Genomic DNA, 14,200 nt, shown 5'->3' with positions numbered 1-14,200 from the left:
GTATATATTCGAGAAACCATCACCACGATTTATGCCTTAAACATACCCGTTACCTTCAGAAGTTCCCTCTACCCTCTTTATTTATTATTATTTTGTGTGTGTGATAAGAACACTAACATAAGATCTACTCTCTCAGCAACATTTGAAGTATACAATAAGTAGTAGTAGCTGCAGGCACTATTCTGGACAGTAGATCTCTAGGGCTTATTCATTTTCATAATTGAAACTTTGTAGCCTTTGACAAATCCCTCTCCATTTCCCCCTCTCCTAGCCTCTGGAAACCGCCATTCTACTCTCTGCTTCCATGAGTTTGACTCTTAGATTCCTCATATAAGTGGTGTCATGTAATATTCTATGCCTGGTTTATTTCACTTGGCCTAATGGCCTCCTGGTTCATCCATATTGTCACAAAAAGCAGGATTTCCTTCTTTTGTGAGGCCAAATAACATTCCATTGTGTGTCGGTACCATATGGTTTTATTCACTTCTTTTTTTAAACTATAGCCACCATGCTTTACATTACATCTCCAGGACTTATCTTATAACTGGGAAGTTTGTACCTTTTGACACTTGACTGATTTCGCCTATTCCCAAATACCACCTCTGGTAATCACCAGCAATCTGTTCTGTATATCCATGAATTCAGTTTTTTTTGGGTTTTGTTTTGTTTTGTTTAGATTCCACATATAAGTGAACTGTTACGGTATTTGTCTTTCGCTGTTGACTTATTTCACTTAGCATAATGCCCTCAAGGTCCATCTATGTTGTCACAAATGGCAGGAGTTTATTCTTTATTATGGCTGAGTAATATTCCAGTGTATATGCACATCACATCTTTTTTATCCATTCATCTATGGATGGATACTTAGATTGCTTTCAAAACTTGACTATTGTAAATCATGCTGCAATAAACACAAGGGTGCATATATCTTTTCGAATTAGTGTTTTCACTTTCTTCAGATAAATACCCAGAAGTGGAAGTCCTAATACATATGGTATTTCTATTTTTAACTCTTTGAGGAACTTCCATACTGTTTTCCATAGTGGATGCACTAATTTACATTCCTGCCAACAGTGCACGAGGGTTCCCTTTTCTCCACATCCTCACCAACACTTGTTATTTCTTGTCGTTTTTATACTAGCCATTCTAATCGGTATGAGGTTGTACCTCATTGTGTTTTGATTTGCATTTCTCTAATGATCAGTGATGTTGAACACATTTTCATGTACCTTTTGGCCATTTGTGTGTCTTATTTAGAGAAATGTTTATTCAGATACTTTGTCCATTTGCTAATTATTGGATTGGAGGGGTTTTTTTTTTCTTTGAGTTGTATGAGTTATTTTTTTTTTTAATGTTTATTTATTTTTGATAGAAAGAGCATGAGCAGGGGAGATGCGAGGGTGGGCAGAACAGAGGATCCAAAGCAGGCTCCTTGCTGACAGCGGAGAGCCCTATGTGGGGCTTGAACTCATGAGCCACGAGATCATGACCTGAGCTGAAGTCGGATGCCACCCAGGCACCCCTATGAGTTTCTTTATATATTTTACTAACCCCTTATAAGATATATGATTTACAAATATCTTCTCTGATTTGGTAGGTTGCTGTTCCACTATATAAAAGTGTCACTGTTTGGTTATGCATTTACCAGGTGATGGACATGTGAGTATTTTCTAATTTGGGGGTGATTATGAAAAAAACCACTATAAACGTTCATATACAGGATTTTGTGTGAAAATAAGTTTTTATTTCTGTAGGAGAAGATTCCTTAGTAATGTGGTAATTATGTGCATGTTTAACTTTGTAAGAAATTGTCAAACTGTTTCCTAAAGTGGCAGTACCGTCTACATTCTTACCAGCAATGTATGAGAGTTTCAGTTTCTCCACATCCTTGCAGCACTTGGATTTGTCAATTTAGTTTTAAAATTTTAGCTATTCTAACAGGTGTGGAGGAATATCTCATTGTGGTTTTCATTTGCATTTCTTAATGTCTAATGATGTCGAGCATCTTTGCATGTGCTCATTTACCATCCTATCTTTGGTGAAATGTCTTTTAAAGTATTTTGCCCATTTGTTTTAGTTGGTTTGTTTGTTTTCTTATTATTGAGTTACAAAAGTGTTTTATATAGTCTGAAAACAGACTTTTGTCTTTTGTCTTTTGTCAAACATATGATTAGCATATATTTTCTTCCAGTGTGTGGTTTCACTTTTTAATTCTCTTAATTGTGTCTTCTATAAAGCAGAAGTTTTTAATCTTGCTGAAGCCTAATGCAACAGGTTTTTTCTTTCATGGATTATGGCTTCAGGAAAATATATAAGAAATTATAAATATTTTCTCCTCGAAGTTTTATAATTTCTTCTAGGAGCTTTATAATTTTGGCTCTAACTCTCAGGTCTATGATAATCCATTTTGGGTTCATTTTTTTATGTAAGATACAAGATATATAAGTTGAGGTTCTTTTTTCTGCATCACATTCAGTGATACTCCAGCACTATTTGTTGAAAGACTAGAATTTCTTTATTCAATTGCTTTTGTGCCTTTGTTGAAAATCAAATGACCCATAAAGTGTGGGTCTATTTATGGACTCTGTGTTCTTCTATGTCACTGATATTTTGGTCTATCTTTATGCCAATACCATGGTCTCTTAAAAAAATATTTGTAGCTTTAGAAAAAGTCTTGAAATAAGATAATATGAGTTATACAACTTTGTTCTTTTGCAAAATTATTTTGGCTAACTTGCCTTTCCATATACTTTTTGGAATCAGCTTGCCAATTTCTACAAAAAAAAAAAAAATCCTTGTGAGATTTTGGTTGAAATTGCACTGAGTCTAAGATAGTTTTGAAAAGAATGTACAACCTGACAGTAATGAGTCTCCCAATCCATGAATTTGGTATTTCTTTTGATTTATTTAGACATTGTTTGTTGTTTTCATCAATGTTTTTAGTTTCCAGGATATAAATCCTGCATATATTTTGTTGGACTTATCCTTATGTATTTTGCATTTTGTTTGGATTTTATTTTTTGCTTTACTTTAAAACTTTTTAAATTTCCAATTGTTTATTGCTAATATTAGAATTACAACTCACTTTGTATGTTGATCTTGTGTCTTCAACCTTGCTAAACTCACTTATTAGTTTATGAGATTTTTTTGTTGGCATAATAAGACTTTCTACATAAACAACCATATTTTCTGTGAATAGAGACAGGTTTATTTCTTCCTTTTCAAGCTGCATGCATTTTATTTCTTTTTCTTGCCTATCACTCTGGCTAGGACATCCAGTATGATGCTGAATAGGAATGGTGAAAAAAAAATCTTTGCCTTCTTCCTGATTTTATGAGGAAAGTGTTTAGTCTTTCACCACTGTGATGCTAGCTGTAAGCTAACATTGTAGATTCCCTTTCTCTTACAGATACTCCCTTCTATTCCTAGTATCCTTTGCGTTATTATCGTGAATTAATATTGATTTTTTTTCAAAAGCTTTTCTGCATCTCAGATAGCTCAACAGTTTCTACTATTTGGTCTTTTGATATGGTGAAATATATTATTATATTTTCAAATACATAACCAGTATTGCATTATTATTATTATTATTACATAGTATTAATTTCAGTTTGATGGTATTTTTGTTAAACTTTCTTGCATCTATGTTTGTGAGGGATAATGAACTCTAGTTTTCTTTTGGTATCAGGGTAATTCTGGCCTCACAAAATAAGTTCAAAATGTTGTATCCTTTTCTAATTGCTTTAAGGACTTACACAAAATTGTTGTTATTTCTTCCTTAAATGTTTGGTAAAATTCTCCAGTGAAGCCATTTGGATCCGGAGTTGTCTTTGTTGGAAGGTTTTTAACTACATATTCAATTTCTTTAATAGGTATGGAACTATTAAGTTCAATCTGTTTCTTTTTTTTATTTACTTTGAGAGAGAGAGAGAGAGAGAGGAGGGGCGAGGAAGAGAGAGGGAGAGAGAGAATCCCAACCAGGCTCCATGTTGTCATCACAGAGCCTGATGCGTGACTCGATCCCATGAACCTCAAGATCATGACCGGAACCAAAATCAAAAGCTGGACACTTAACCAACTGAGCCACTCAGGAACCCCTAAACTGTTTCTTTTTTACATAAAATTTTATAGTTTGTGTCTTGCAAAAACTTTATTCATTTTATCTAAGTTGTGAAATTTATGGCATAAAGTTTTCATGGCATTCTCTTAGTATTGCTTTAATATCTATATGGTCTGTAGTGATGCCCTCTCCTTCATTTCTTTTTTTTTTTTTTAATTACTTTTAATTTTTTTTAGAGAGACAGAGAGAGAGCAAGCAGGGGAGAGAGATAGGGAGAGAGAAAAAGAGAGAGAGAGAGAATCTTAAGCAGACTCCGTGTTCAGTGGAGAGCCCAACGCTGGGCTCAATATCATGACCCTGGGCTCAATATCATGACCAGAGCTGAAACCACGAGTCAGATACTCAACAGACTGAGCCATCCAGGTGCCCCCTCTAACATGAGTAATTTTCTCTTCTCTTTCTCTTGGTTAGTCTGTTTAGATCTTTATCAATTTGATTGATCTTTTAAAAGGAACAGCTTTTGGAGATTTCCAGGGAAAACGGTAAAATAGGAAAATCCAAGGCTCACTAATCCCAAGGATACACCTATAAAATACCCACATCTGTGTAAATAACCAAGAAAATGACCAGAAGACTGGCAGAACACACTCTCCACAGCTAATGTAGGAAGGTCAGAGACACAGTGGAGAGCTAAAAGGACCCACAGGACTGTTTGTGGGAGGGAGGGAGAGATGCCACCAATATGGAGAGGGGAGTGGAGCAGACCCCACACCAGGCACCCTAAACACAATAGACCTGAATTGGAAAGATGTCTCCCCGTAACAATTGGCTTTGGAAACCAGAGGGGCCTAACTTCACAAGTTCTTATAATTATTGGGGCTTAACACCTAGAACTTTAAAAATCAGCAGGCTCAGCTCTAGGAGAGGCTGAGGAAGATGGGAAACTGAGTTCCCTTCCTTAAAGAAACAGCACAACAAACAGCCTGTGGAGATGCAGCATATAAACAGCAGAAAAACCCCTGAGGTAAACGGGAGGGAGATTTCTTTACCAATCTCAGAGTATGTGCTGGAAGGGCATGGGTATTTGGGAGACTTCTCCAAGAACAAAAGAGCTGGAAAGCGCCATTTTCCTCCCCCACCCCCCAGCCTAGGACACCTGCAGAAAACAGCACAGTGCCAACACTACACCTCGCTTGCTAACAATGCACCCTGTCCCCACACTCTTCTGTGGTCCTGCCTCCTCCAACATGCCCGTGACAGGAGTCTATCCAAATTGGTCCCACAGCATGGCAGTGTGGCAGCAGCTCCAACAGGAGTCAGCACCACCCCAAAGTGCTCCTGCCAAGGGGAGAAGGAAAGAAAATCATACACATCAGTTTGACTGTGGCCCCGGTAGTGGGCTGCTGGGAGACATCTGGTCTGAGTGCAAGCTACACCTACCAACAAAAGCTTCTCAGGGGACAACATAGGAAGAGCACCCTACAGTTTGGTGCTACCACAGTTCTGGCAAATGCCTGGTCTGACTCAACTCAAGTCCAAGTTGGCCCCAGACCGGCCAGTTACCAACACAGGGACCAAACCTTGGTCACAAGCAAAGAAAGCTATTGCAGATGACTGGTCTAAAGACAAAAGAGTTTCAGCCACAACAATAGGGCACATGCAACATACATAAGAGACACCCCTCAAGCACTAAGTTCTGATAAACAGGAGACATTGCACTGCATGGCACTACAGGACCTCTTCTTCATAAGGTCACTACTTTCTAGAACAAGAGATATGGCTGACTTTCCTAACACTTAGAAACAGACACAGAGAGTTACACAAAATGAGGAGAGAGGAATATGCCCCAAATGAAAGAACAGGACAAAATCACAGCAAGAGACATAAATGAAACATAGATAAGTAATATGCCTGATAGATAATTTAAAGTAATGGTCATAAAGATACTCACTGGACTGGAGAAAAGAATGGAGGACCCCAATAAGACCCTCAATAAAGAGAGAGAAAACATAAAAAAGAACCAGTCAGAGATGAAGAACTCAATAACTGAAATTAAAAATACACAAGATGGAATAAATAGTAAGTAGACTAGGGGAAACAGAGGAATACATCAGCCACCTGTAGGAAAGAGTAATGGAAAGCAATCAAGCTGAACAGGGGAGAGCAAAAAGAAAAATAAAAAATTAAAATAGTAAGGGAACTCAGAGGCTTCATCAAGCATAATAACATTCACATTATAGGGATCCCAGAAGGAGAAGAGAGAGAAAAGGGGGTAGAAAATGTATTTGAAGAAATAATAGCTGTAAACTTCCCTAACCTTGGGAAGGAAACAGAAATCCAAATCTAGGGGGCACAGAGAACCCCCCCACCAACAAAATCAACCCAAGAGGTCCACACCAAGACACATAGTAATTAAAATAGCAAAATGTGGTTAGAAAGAGAATTTTAAAAGCAACAATAGAAAACAGTTAGCTGCAAGGGAAACCCCATAAGGCTATCAGCTGATTTTTAGCAGAAACTTTCTAGGCCAGAAGAGAGTGGCATGATATATTCAAAGTGCTGAAAGAAAAAAGTCTGCAAGCAAGAATACTCTATCCAGCAAGGCTATCATTCAGAATAGAAGGGGAGATAAAAAGTTTCTCAGACAAATAAAAGGTAAAGGAACTCATCACCACTAGAACAGCTCTATAAGACATATTAAAGGTGACTTTTTGAGTGGAAGAGACTAGCATTTGGTTGGGTACACTGAGTGAAGCAGATGACCCTCACAATGCAAGTGGGTATCATCCCAATCCGTCGAGGGCCTGAATACAACAAAAGGGTAAAGGAAGAGCAAACTTGCTCTTTACTTGAGCCACTCCTGACCTCAGACATTGACACTCCTGGTTCTTGGGCATTTGGACTCTGGCTTTCTTGGTTTTCCAGCCATCAGATGACAGATCATGGAACTAACTGGCCTCCATAATCTTATGAGTCAATTTTTATAATAAATCTAATATCCGTCCGTCCATCCATCCATCCATCTATCATCCACCCATTTCCTACTGGTTCTGTTTCCCTGGAGAACCCTGAATAAACACTCTTCCGGTGGGTACAGACTGAAAGTAAATAATAAACATAGTGTGTTACAAGATGGTAGGTGTGATGAACAAAAAGAAAAAGAGCAAGATAAGGGGCATATGAAGTACCTGCGTGAATGTAGAGGTGGAGATGATAATTTTAGATAGGGTAGTAGAGATAAGCCTCACTGAGAAGAGCCATCTGAGCAAGGCCTCAAAAGAGCTTTGCAGATATCTGGAAGATTGTTCCAGAAAAAGGATCAGCCAGTGCAAGGCAGGACTGACCTGCCAAGGCCCATGCTTTCGAAGGCCCCACACAGCACAAACACCCACACAAAATATATCTATTGAAACCATGCACAGGTGCCTGAGTCATTGAGAATCTGGTGCACAGAGCAGGCACAGTGCTACCCATAGCCCCAAACATCTGCTGTTAGAGCCAGCACTGTTCAGACCCCAGGGCAATGCCTCTCCAAAGCTCTTGCTGTATGTTTTTGAAACATTAGGCAACCGTTTTCCAAAGCTCCACTGTTGGTGGACTGAACTTTGGCCACCATCAAGTGCAGAGAGGGCTGGGCAGAAGAAGCATGTTGGTAAGGGGTATGACAAAGTGATTAAAATGATCAAATCCGTAGTGTGAATGCACTAGATTCTTGCAGAGCAGATGTCTTTCTTTTCCCAGTGGTATCAAATATCTACTTTTCTTTCTTCTCTTCATGTTCTAATTCTTGATCTGGGGTTCTCATAGATGAGTATGGTGTTTCCAACAGTTACACATGGAGGTTGAAGGGTATTCTGCAATAGTAAACGATTCATCTGACTCTTCAGTTTGCATGTGTACACAAAACATGCCTGAAGCACTGTACCAATTCTTTCCAGTGACAACAAGATGTTCAGTCTTCAGTTACAAAATCATAAATTTCTATTAAAATATTTAAGATGAATATTTGAATTAAAATCTCCAAACATTTTGGCTATACTCAATTGATATTTATTTAAAATTGTGATATTAATAATCATGTTGTATATTTTGCCTGATAATTTCAATAGATAATAGAATAATTTAAAAGAAAAATTACTGCTTAAAATACAAAGACAATTTCAATTTTTAATTATTTACATTTAATTTATTATATTTGATGAAAATATCTTAAATTTTTGAATACTTTGATTATAACTAAATTTTAGTTTTTAAAGTTTTTTTTTTTTTTTTTGAGAGACAGAGAGAGAGAGAGTGAATGGGGTGGGGCAGAGAGAGAGGGAGAGAGAATCCCAAGCAGGCCCTGAGCTGTCAGCATGGAGCCCAACCTGGGGCTCAAACTCATGAACCGCAAGACCATGACCTGAGCAGAAATCAAGAGTTGTCCCCCTAATCAACTGAGCTACCCAGGTGACCCCTAAATTTTAATTTTTAATGCTTAAATAATTATTGTCGATATATCATAAATAACATAAAATTTGTCATAATAATTTTACTGAAATAGAGACAAAGAAAATAAACATTATGGATAAATATAAAATAATTTGTGAAAGTCTTTATTTCATCTCCAGCCCGACAACACTGAAACATCCCAATAATAATGAAATACAGTCTTCTTTGGTATTTTTCAGATTTTCAGTCACATAAAAACCATAACTTATGCATTGTTTCTATTTATGCATGTTGATGTTTTATGTTTAACTTATTAATTTTTATGTTATTTTTAAGTATGGCGGTATATCTGTCAAGGTAGGAGAATAGAATAGATTTTGTTTAGAGTTGGTTGTTGCGATTTGTAGCTTCAAATTTAGACACATGGTATGCGCCCATCTGTTCTTGCCCCCTGGGTGTTAGGGGAGGACCTGGTCTGAGACACAGATCGGAGAAGGTGCATTCAGGCAGGACCACAAGCAACTGCAAAGTCTTTACCTGGCAGGCCTGGGGAAAAGCTGCCCTTCCCACACCAGACTTGTGCAAAGCCAATGCATCACAGCCTCGGAGGAGACCTGCAGTCAAGGACTCAGGCCATGCTCTTATGCATATCTGCATTCCTAGCCCGGGCATCTCCATTCAGAGGTCTCTTTATCCAGACCTTCCTCAAGCACCTCTGCCAAGACCACTTTATCAGGGGAGAGAGGAGCCTTGGAGATACTTCCTTCACTCTGAGTCAGTACTCAGTACTTTTCCACTCCCAGGCCTGCCCTCAGCTCCCAGGTCCATAAAATGGCAAGAACTTTTTGTTTTAGGCTCCTGGGGCAGTGAGGAGATCCCACATCTTTGCTGATCCACCTTTGCTGATCCATGCCATTCCGTGAGGAAAAACGGAACAGGAGGGAGCCAGCCCTTCCTCCTGGTTAGAGCATTATTTATACCATTGCAGAAAGCGATTAAGGTCTTGCCTGTTGCTTTAGTGTCGGTTTGTCCTCTTAATCAGCTATTTGAGCACCTCTCAGCTCAGCTCCCTCCACTCAGCTCAGCTCCCGACGTGCCCCAGAGGACTTGTAGGCTACTGAGTACTTATTGCCACTCCTGAGTGAAATGGGAAGCCAGGGAGCAAAGATGTGACAGCATCTGGCTAATGTTATAAAGGGATTATTCTTGGTGCTATGTGGAGAAGACACAGAACACAGGAAACATGGCTGAAGGGAAGCAGGGAGATAGGCTCACCCATTCTCCATAGTGTGAGGCTTGTATAGCACAGTGTAACTACACTTTTCAAGGAAATATTCAGGATTTAAACCACATACTCCTAAATAACCCCTACATCAAAAAGAAAGTCAGGAATTAAAATTGAAAAATATTATGAATTAAAAATGAAAACACAACATAACAAAATTTTCAGATGCAGGTAAAGCATCTTAGGGAGAAATTTATAGCATTAAAATATCCATATTAAGAAGGAGAGACTTCTCAAGTCATTGAATTAAGCCTTTATTTTAAGATGTTAGAACTAGAAGAATAAATTAAATCTGAAGCAAGAAGAAGAAATAAAATAATAAAAATAAGAGCAGGACACTGAAGTTGAAAACAACAGATAGCATGGAAAATTAAAACAAAAGCTGCTCTTTTTTTTTTTTTTACTTCCAGTTTAATTAACATACCGTGTTATATTAATTTCAGGTACACAATATAGCATTTCAACAAATCTATACATTATTCAGTGCACATCAGCATAAGTGTTCTCTTGACCTCCTTCACCTATTTCCCTTACCCTACCCACCTCCCCTCTGGTACTATCAGTGTGTTCTCTAGAGTTAAGAGTCTGTTTTTTGGTTTGTCTCTTTTTTTCCCTTCATTTGTTTTGTTTCTTAAACTCCACAGTTGAGTGAAATCATATGGTATTTGTCTTTCTCTGACTGACTTATTCACTTAGGATAATGCCTCTAGATCCATCTATGTTGTTGTAAATGGCATGATTTCATTCTTTTTTATGGATGAGTAATATCCCATTATATATATACACATATACATAATATTCTGTTATATATATATATATATATATATATATGTATAAAAATTTTCTTCTTTATCCATTCATCTATTGATGGACATGGGCTGTTTCTATGATTTGTCTACTGTAAATAATGTTTCAGTAAAAGATAGGGATGCATATATCTTTTCAAATTAGTGTTTTTGTATTCTTCAGGTTAAAACTCAGCAGTAGAATTACTAGATCATAGGGTAAGTCTACCTTTAATTTTTTGAGGAAACTCCATACTGTTTTCCATAGTGGCCACACCAGTTTGTATTCCCACCAACATGCACAGAGGATTCTTTTTTGCGACATCTTTGCCAACATTTGTTTCTTGTGGTTTTGATTTTATCCATTCTGACAGATGTGAGGTTTTGGTTTTGATTTGTGTTTCCCTGATGATGAATGTTACTGAGCATCTTTTCATGTGTCTGTTAGCCATCTGTATGTCTTCTTTGGAAAATGTCTGTTCATGTCTTCTACCCATTTTTTATTTGGATTATTTTCTGGTGTTGAGTTGTAGAAATTCTTTATATATTTTGGATACTACCCTTTATTGGATATGTCATTTGCAAATATCTTCTCCCATTCAGTAGGTTGTCTTTTGGTTTTGTTGATTGTTTCCTTTGTTGTGCAGAAGCTTTTTTATTTTGATGTAATCCCAATAGTTTGCTTTTCCTTTTATTTCCCCTGCCTCAGGAGACATATCTAGAAAGATGTTGCTATGACCAATGTTAGACACTGCCTATGCCCTCTTCTGAGATTCTTACAGTTTCAGATCTCACATTTAGGTCCTTAATCCATTTTTAGTTCATTTTTGTGTATGGTATAAAAAAATGGTCCAGTTTCATTCTTTTGCATGTAGCTGTCCAGTTTTCCTAAAACCATTTTTGAAGAGATTTTTTTTTTCCTATTGCGCATTCTTGCTTCCTTTGTTGAAATTAATTTACCATATAATCATGGGTTTATTTCTGGACTCTATATTCTGTTCTATTGATCCATGTTTCTACTTTTGTTCCAGTACTACATCTTTTGTTACTACAGGTTTCTAATATATCTTGAAATCTGGAATTGTGATACCTTCAGTTTTATTCTTTTTCAAGACGATTTTGGCAATTTAGGGTCTTTTATGATTCCATATAAATTTTAGGATTGTTTGTCCTAGTTCTGTGATAAATACTGTTGGTATTTTGGTAGGGATTCCATTAAATGTGTAAATTGCTTTGGGTAGTATAGATGTTTTAACAATATTTATTCTCCCAATCCATGAGCATGGAATATCTTTCCATTTGTTTGTGTCATCTTCAATTTCTTTGATCAATGTTTTATGGTTTTCAGAGTACAGGTCTTTCACCTCCTTGGTTACATTTATTCCTAGATATTTTGTTGGTTTTGGTGCAGTTATAAATGAGACTGTTTTCTTTTTTAAGTTTACATATTAATTTTGAGAGAGATAGAGCACACAAGCTGGGGAGGGGCAGAGAGAGAGGGAGACAGAGAATCCCAAACAGGCTCCGTGCTTTCAGCACAGAGCCTGATGTGGGGCTCCACCTCATGGACTGTGAGATCATGACCTGAACTAAAATCAACAATTGGGGGCTTAACCGACTGAACCATCAGGCACCCCCAGCTGTGGTTTTTTCACATACGGCCTTTATTACATTGAGGTATGTTCTTCTACACAAACTTTGTTGAGGGTTTTTATCATGAATGGATGTTATACTTTGTCAAATGCTTTTTCTGCATCTATTGAAATGATCATTTTTTTTTTATCCTTTCTCTTGTTGATGTGATGTATCACACGGAAGGATTTGCCAATACTGAATCACCCTTGCATCTCAGGAACAAATCACACTTAATCATGGTGACTGACTTTTTTAAATGTATTATTGGATTCAGTTTGCTAATATTTGTTGCTAATATTTTGCTAATATATTTGCATCTATGTTCATATTGGCCTATAGTCTCTGTCTCTCTCTCTCTCTCAATCTGTCTAAGTGTCTGGTTTTGTTATCAGGGGAACACTAGCCTCATACAATGAATTTGGAAGGTTTTCTTCCTTGTCTATTTTTTGGAATAATTTGAGAGGAATAGGTATTAACTCTTCTGGAAATGTTTGGTAGAATTCACCTGTGAGGACAGCTGGTCCTAGACTTTTGTTTGTTGGGATTTTTGATTACTAATTCAATGTCCTTGCTGGTAATTGGTCTGTTCAAATTTCCAATTTCTTCCTGATTTATTTTTGGGAAGTTATATGTCTCTGGGAATTTATCTGTTTCTTCTACGTTGTCCAATTTGTGGGCACATAATTTTTCATAATATTCTCTTATAATCCTTTGTATTTCTGTGGCATTGATTGTTATTTCTCCTCTTCCATTTCTGTTTTGTTGTTGTTGTTGTTGTTGTTTTAAATTTCAGTGCTCTCTCCTTCTCTCTCTCTCTTTTTGATGAGTCTGGCTAAAAGTTTATCAATTTTGTTGATCTTTTCAAAGCACTGGTTCCTGGTTTCATTGATCTGTCTTGTTGTTTTTTAGTTCTATTTCATTTATTTCTGTCTAATGTTAATTATTTCCTTCCTCCTACTAGTTTTAGCTTTTGTTTGTTCCTTTTTTGCTAGCCCCTTTAGGCATAAGGTTAGGTAGTTTATTTAAGATTTTTCTTGCCTCCTGAGGTAGACCTGTATTGCTATAAACTTCCTTCTTAGAACAGCTTTTGCTGCATCCCAAAATTTTGGGGCCATTGTGTTTTCATTTTCATTTGTCTACATGTAATTTTGGATTTCCTCTTCAATTTAATGGTTTATGCATTCATTGTCTATTAGCATGTTATTTAACCTTTATGTATTTATGTTCTTTCTAGATTTCTTCTTGTGATCGATTTATATTTTCATAACATTGTGGTCTGAAAAGATACACGTTTGACTCCAATGTTTTTTAATTTGTTGGGGCTTGTTTTGCATCCTAATTTGTGATCTATTCTGAGAATGTTCCATATGCAATTGAAAATAATGTGTATTTTGCTGTTTTAGGATGGAATTCTCTGAAAATATCTGTTAGATCCATCTGGTCCAATGTGTCATTCAAAGCCACTATTTCCTTGTTGATTTTCTATTTGGATGATGTATCCATTATTTTAAGTGAGGTGTTAAAGTCCCCTACTATTATGATATTACTATTGATTGCTTCCTTTATGTTTGTTATTATCTGCTTTATGTATTTGAGTGCTTCCATGTTGAACCTGTAAATATTTACAATTGTTATATCTTCTTGGTGGATTGTTCCCTTTTTCATTACGTAGTATATTTCTTTGTCTCTTATTACAGTCTTTGTTTTCAAGTCTGTTTTGTCTGACATAAATATTGTTTCTCTGGCTTTGTTTTCACTTCCATTTGCATGATAAATGCTTTTCCATCCCTTCACTTTCAATCTGCATGTGTCTTTGTCTGAAATGAATCTCTGGTAGGCAGTATATAGATGGGTCTGGTTTTTTATCCATTCTGTTACCGTATGTCTTTTTTTTTTTTTTTTTTACATTTATTTATTTTTGAGAGATAGAGACAGAGCACAAGCGGGGAAGGGGCAGAGAGAGAATGAGCCACAGAATCCGAAGCAGGCTCCAGGCTCTGAGCT

Source organism: Herpailurus yagouaroundi, unplaced genomic scaffold, assembly GCF_014898765.1.
Source record: "Herpailurus yagouaroundi ecotype Mexico unplaced genomic scaffold, PumYag 198, whole genome shotgun sequence".
Lineage (NCBI taxonomy): Eukaryota > Metazoa > Chordata > Mammalia > Carnivora > Felidae > Herpailurus > Herpailurus yagouaroundi.
This window is presented reverse-complemented; position numbering follows the sequence as displayed.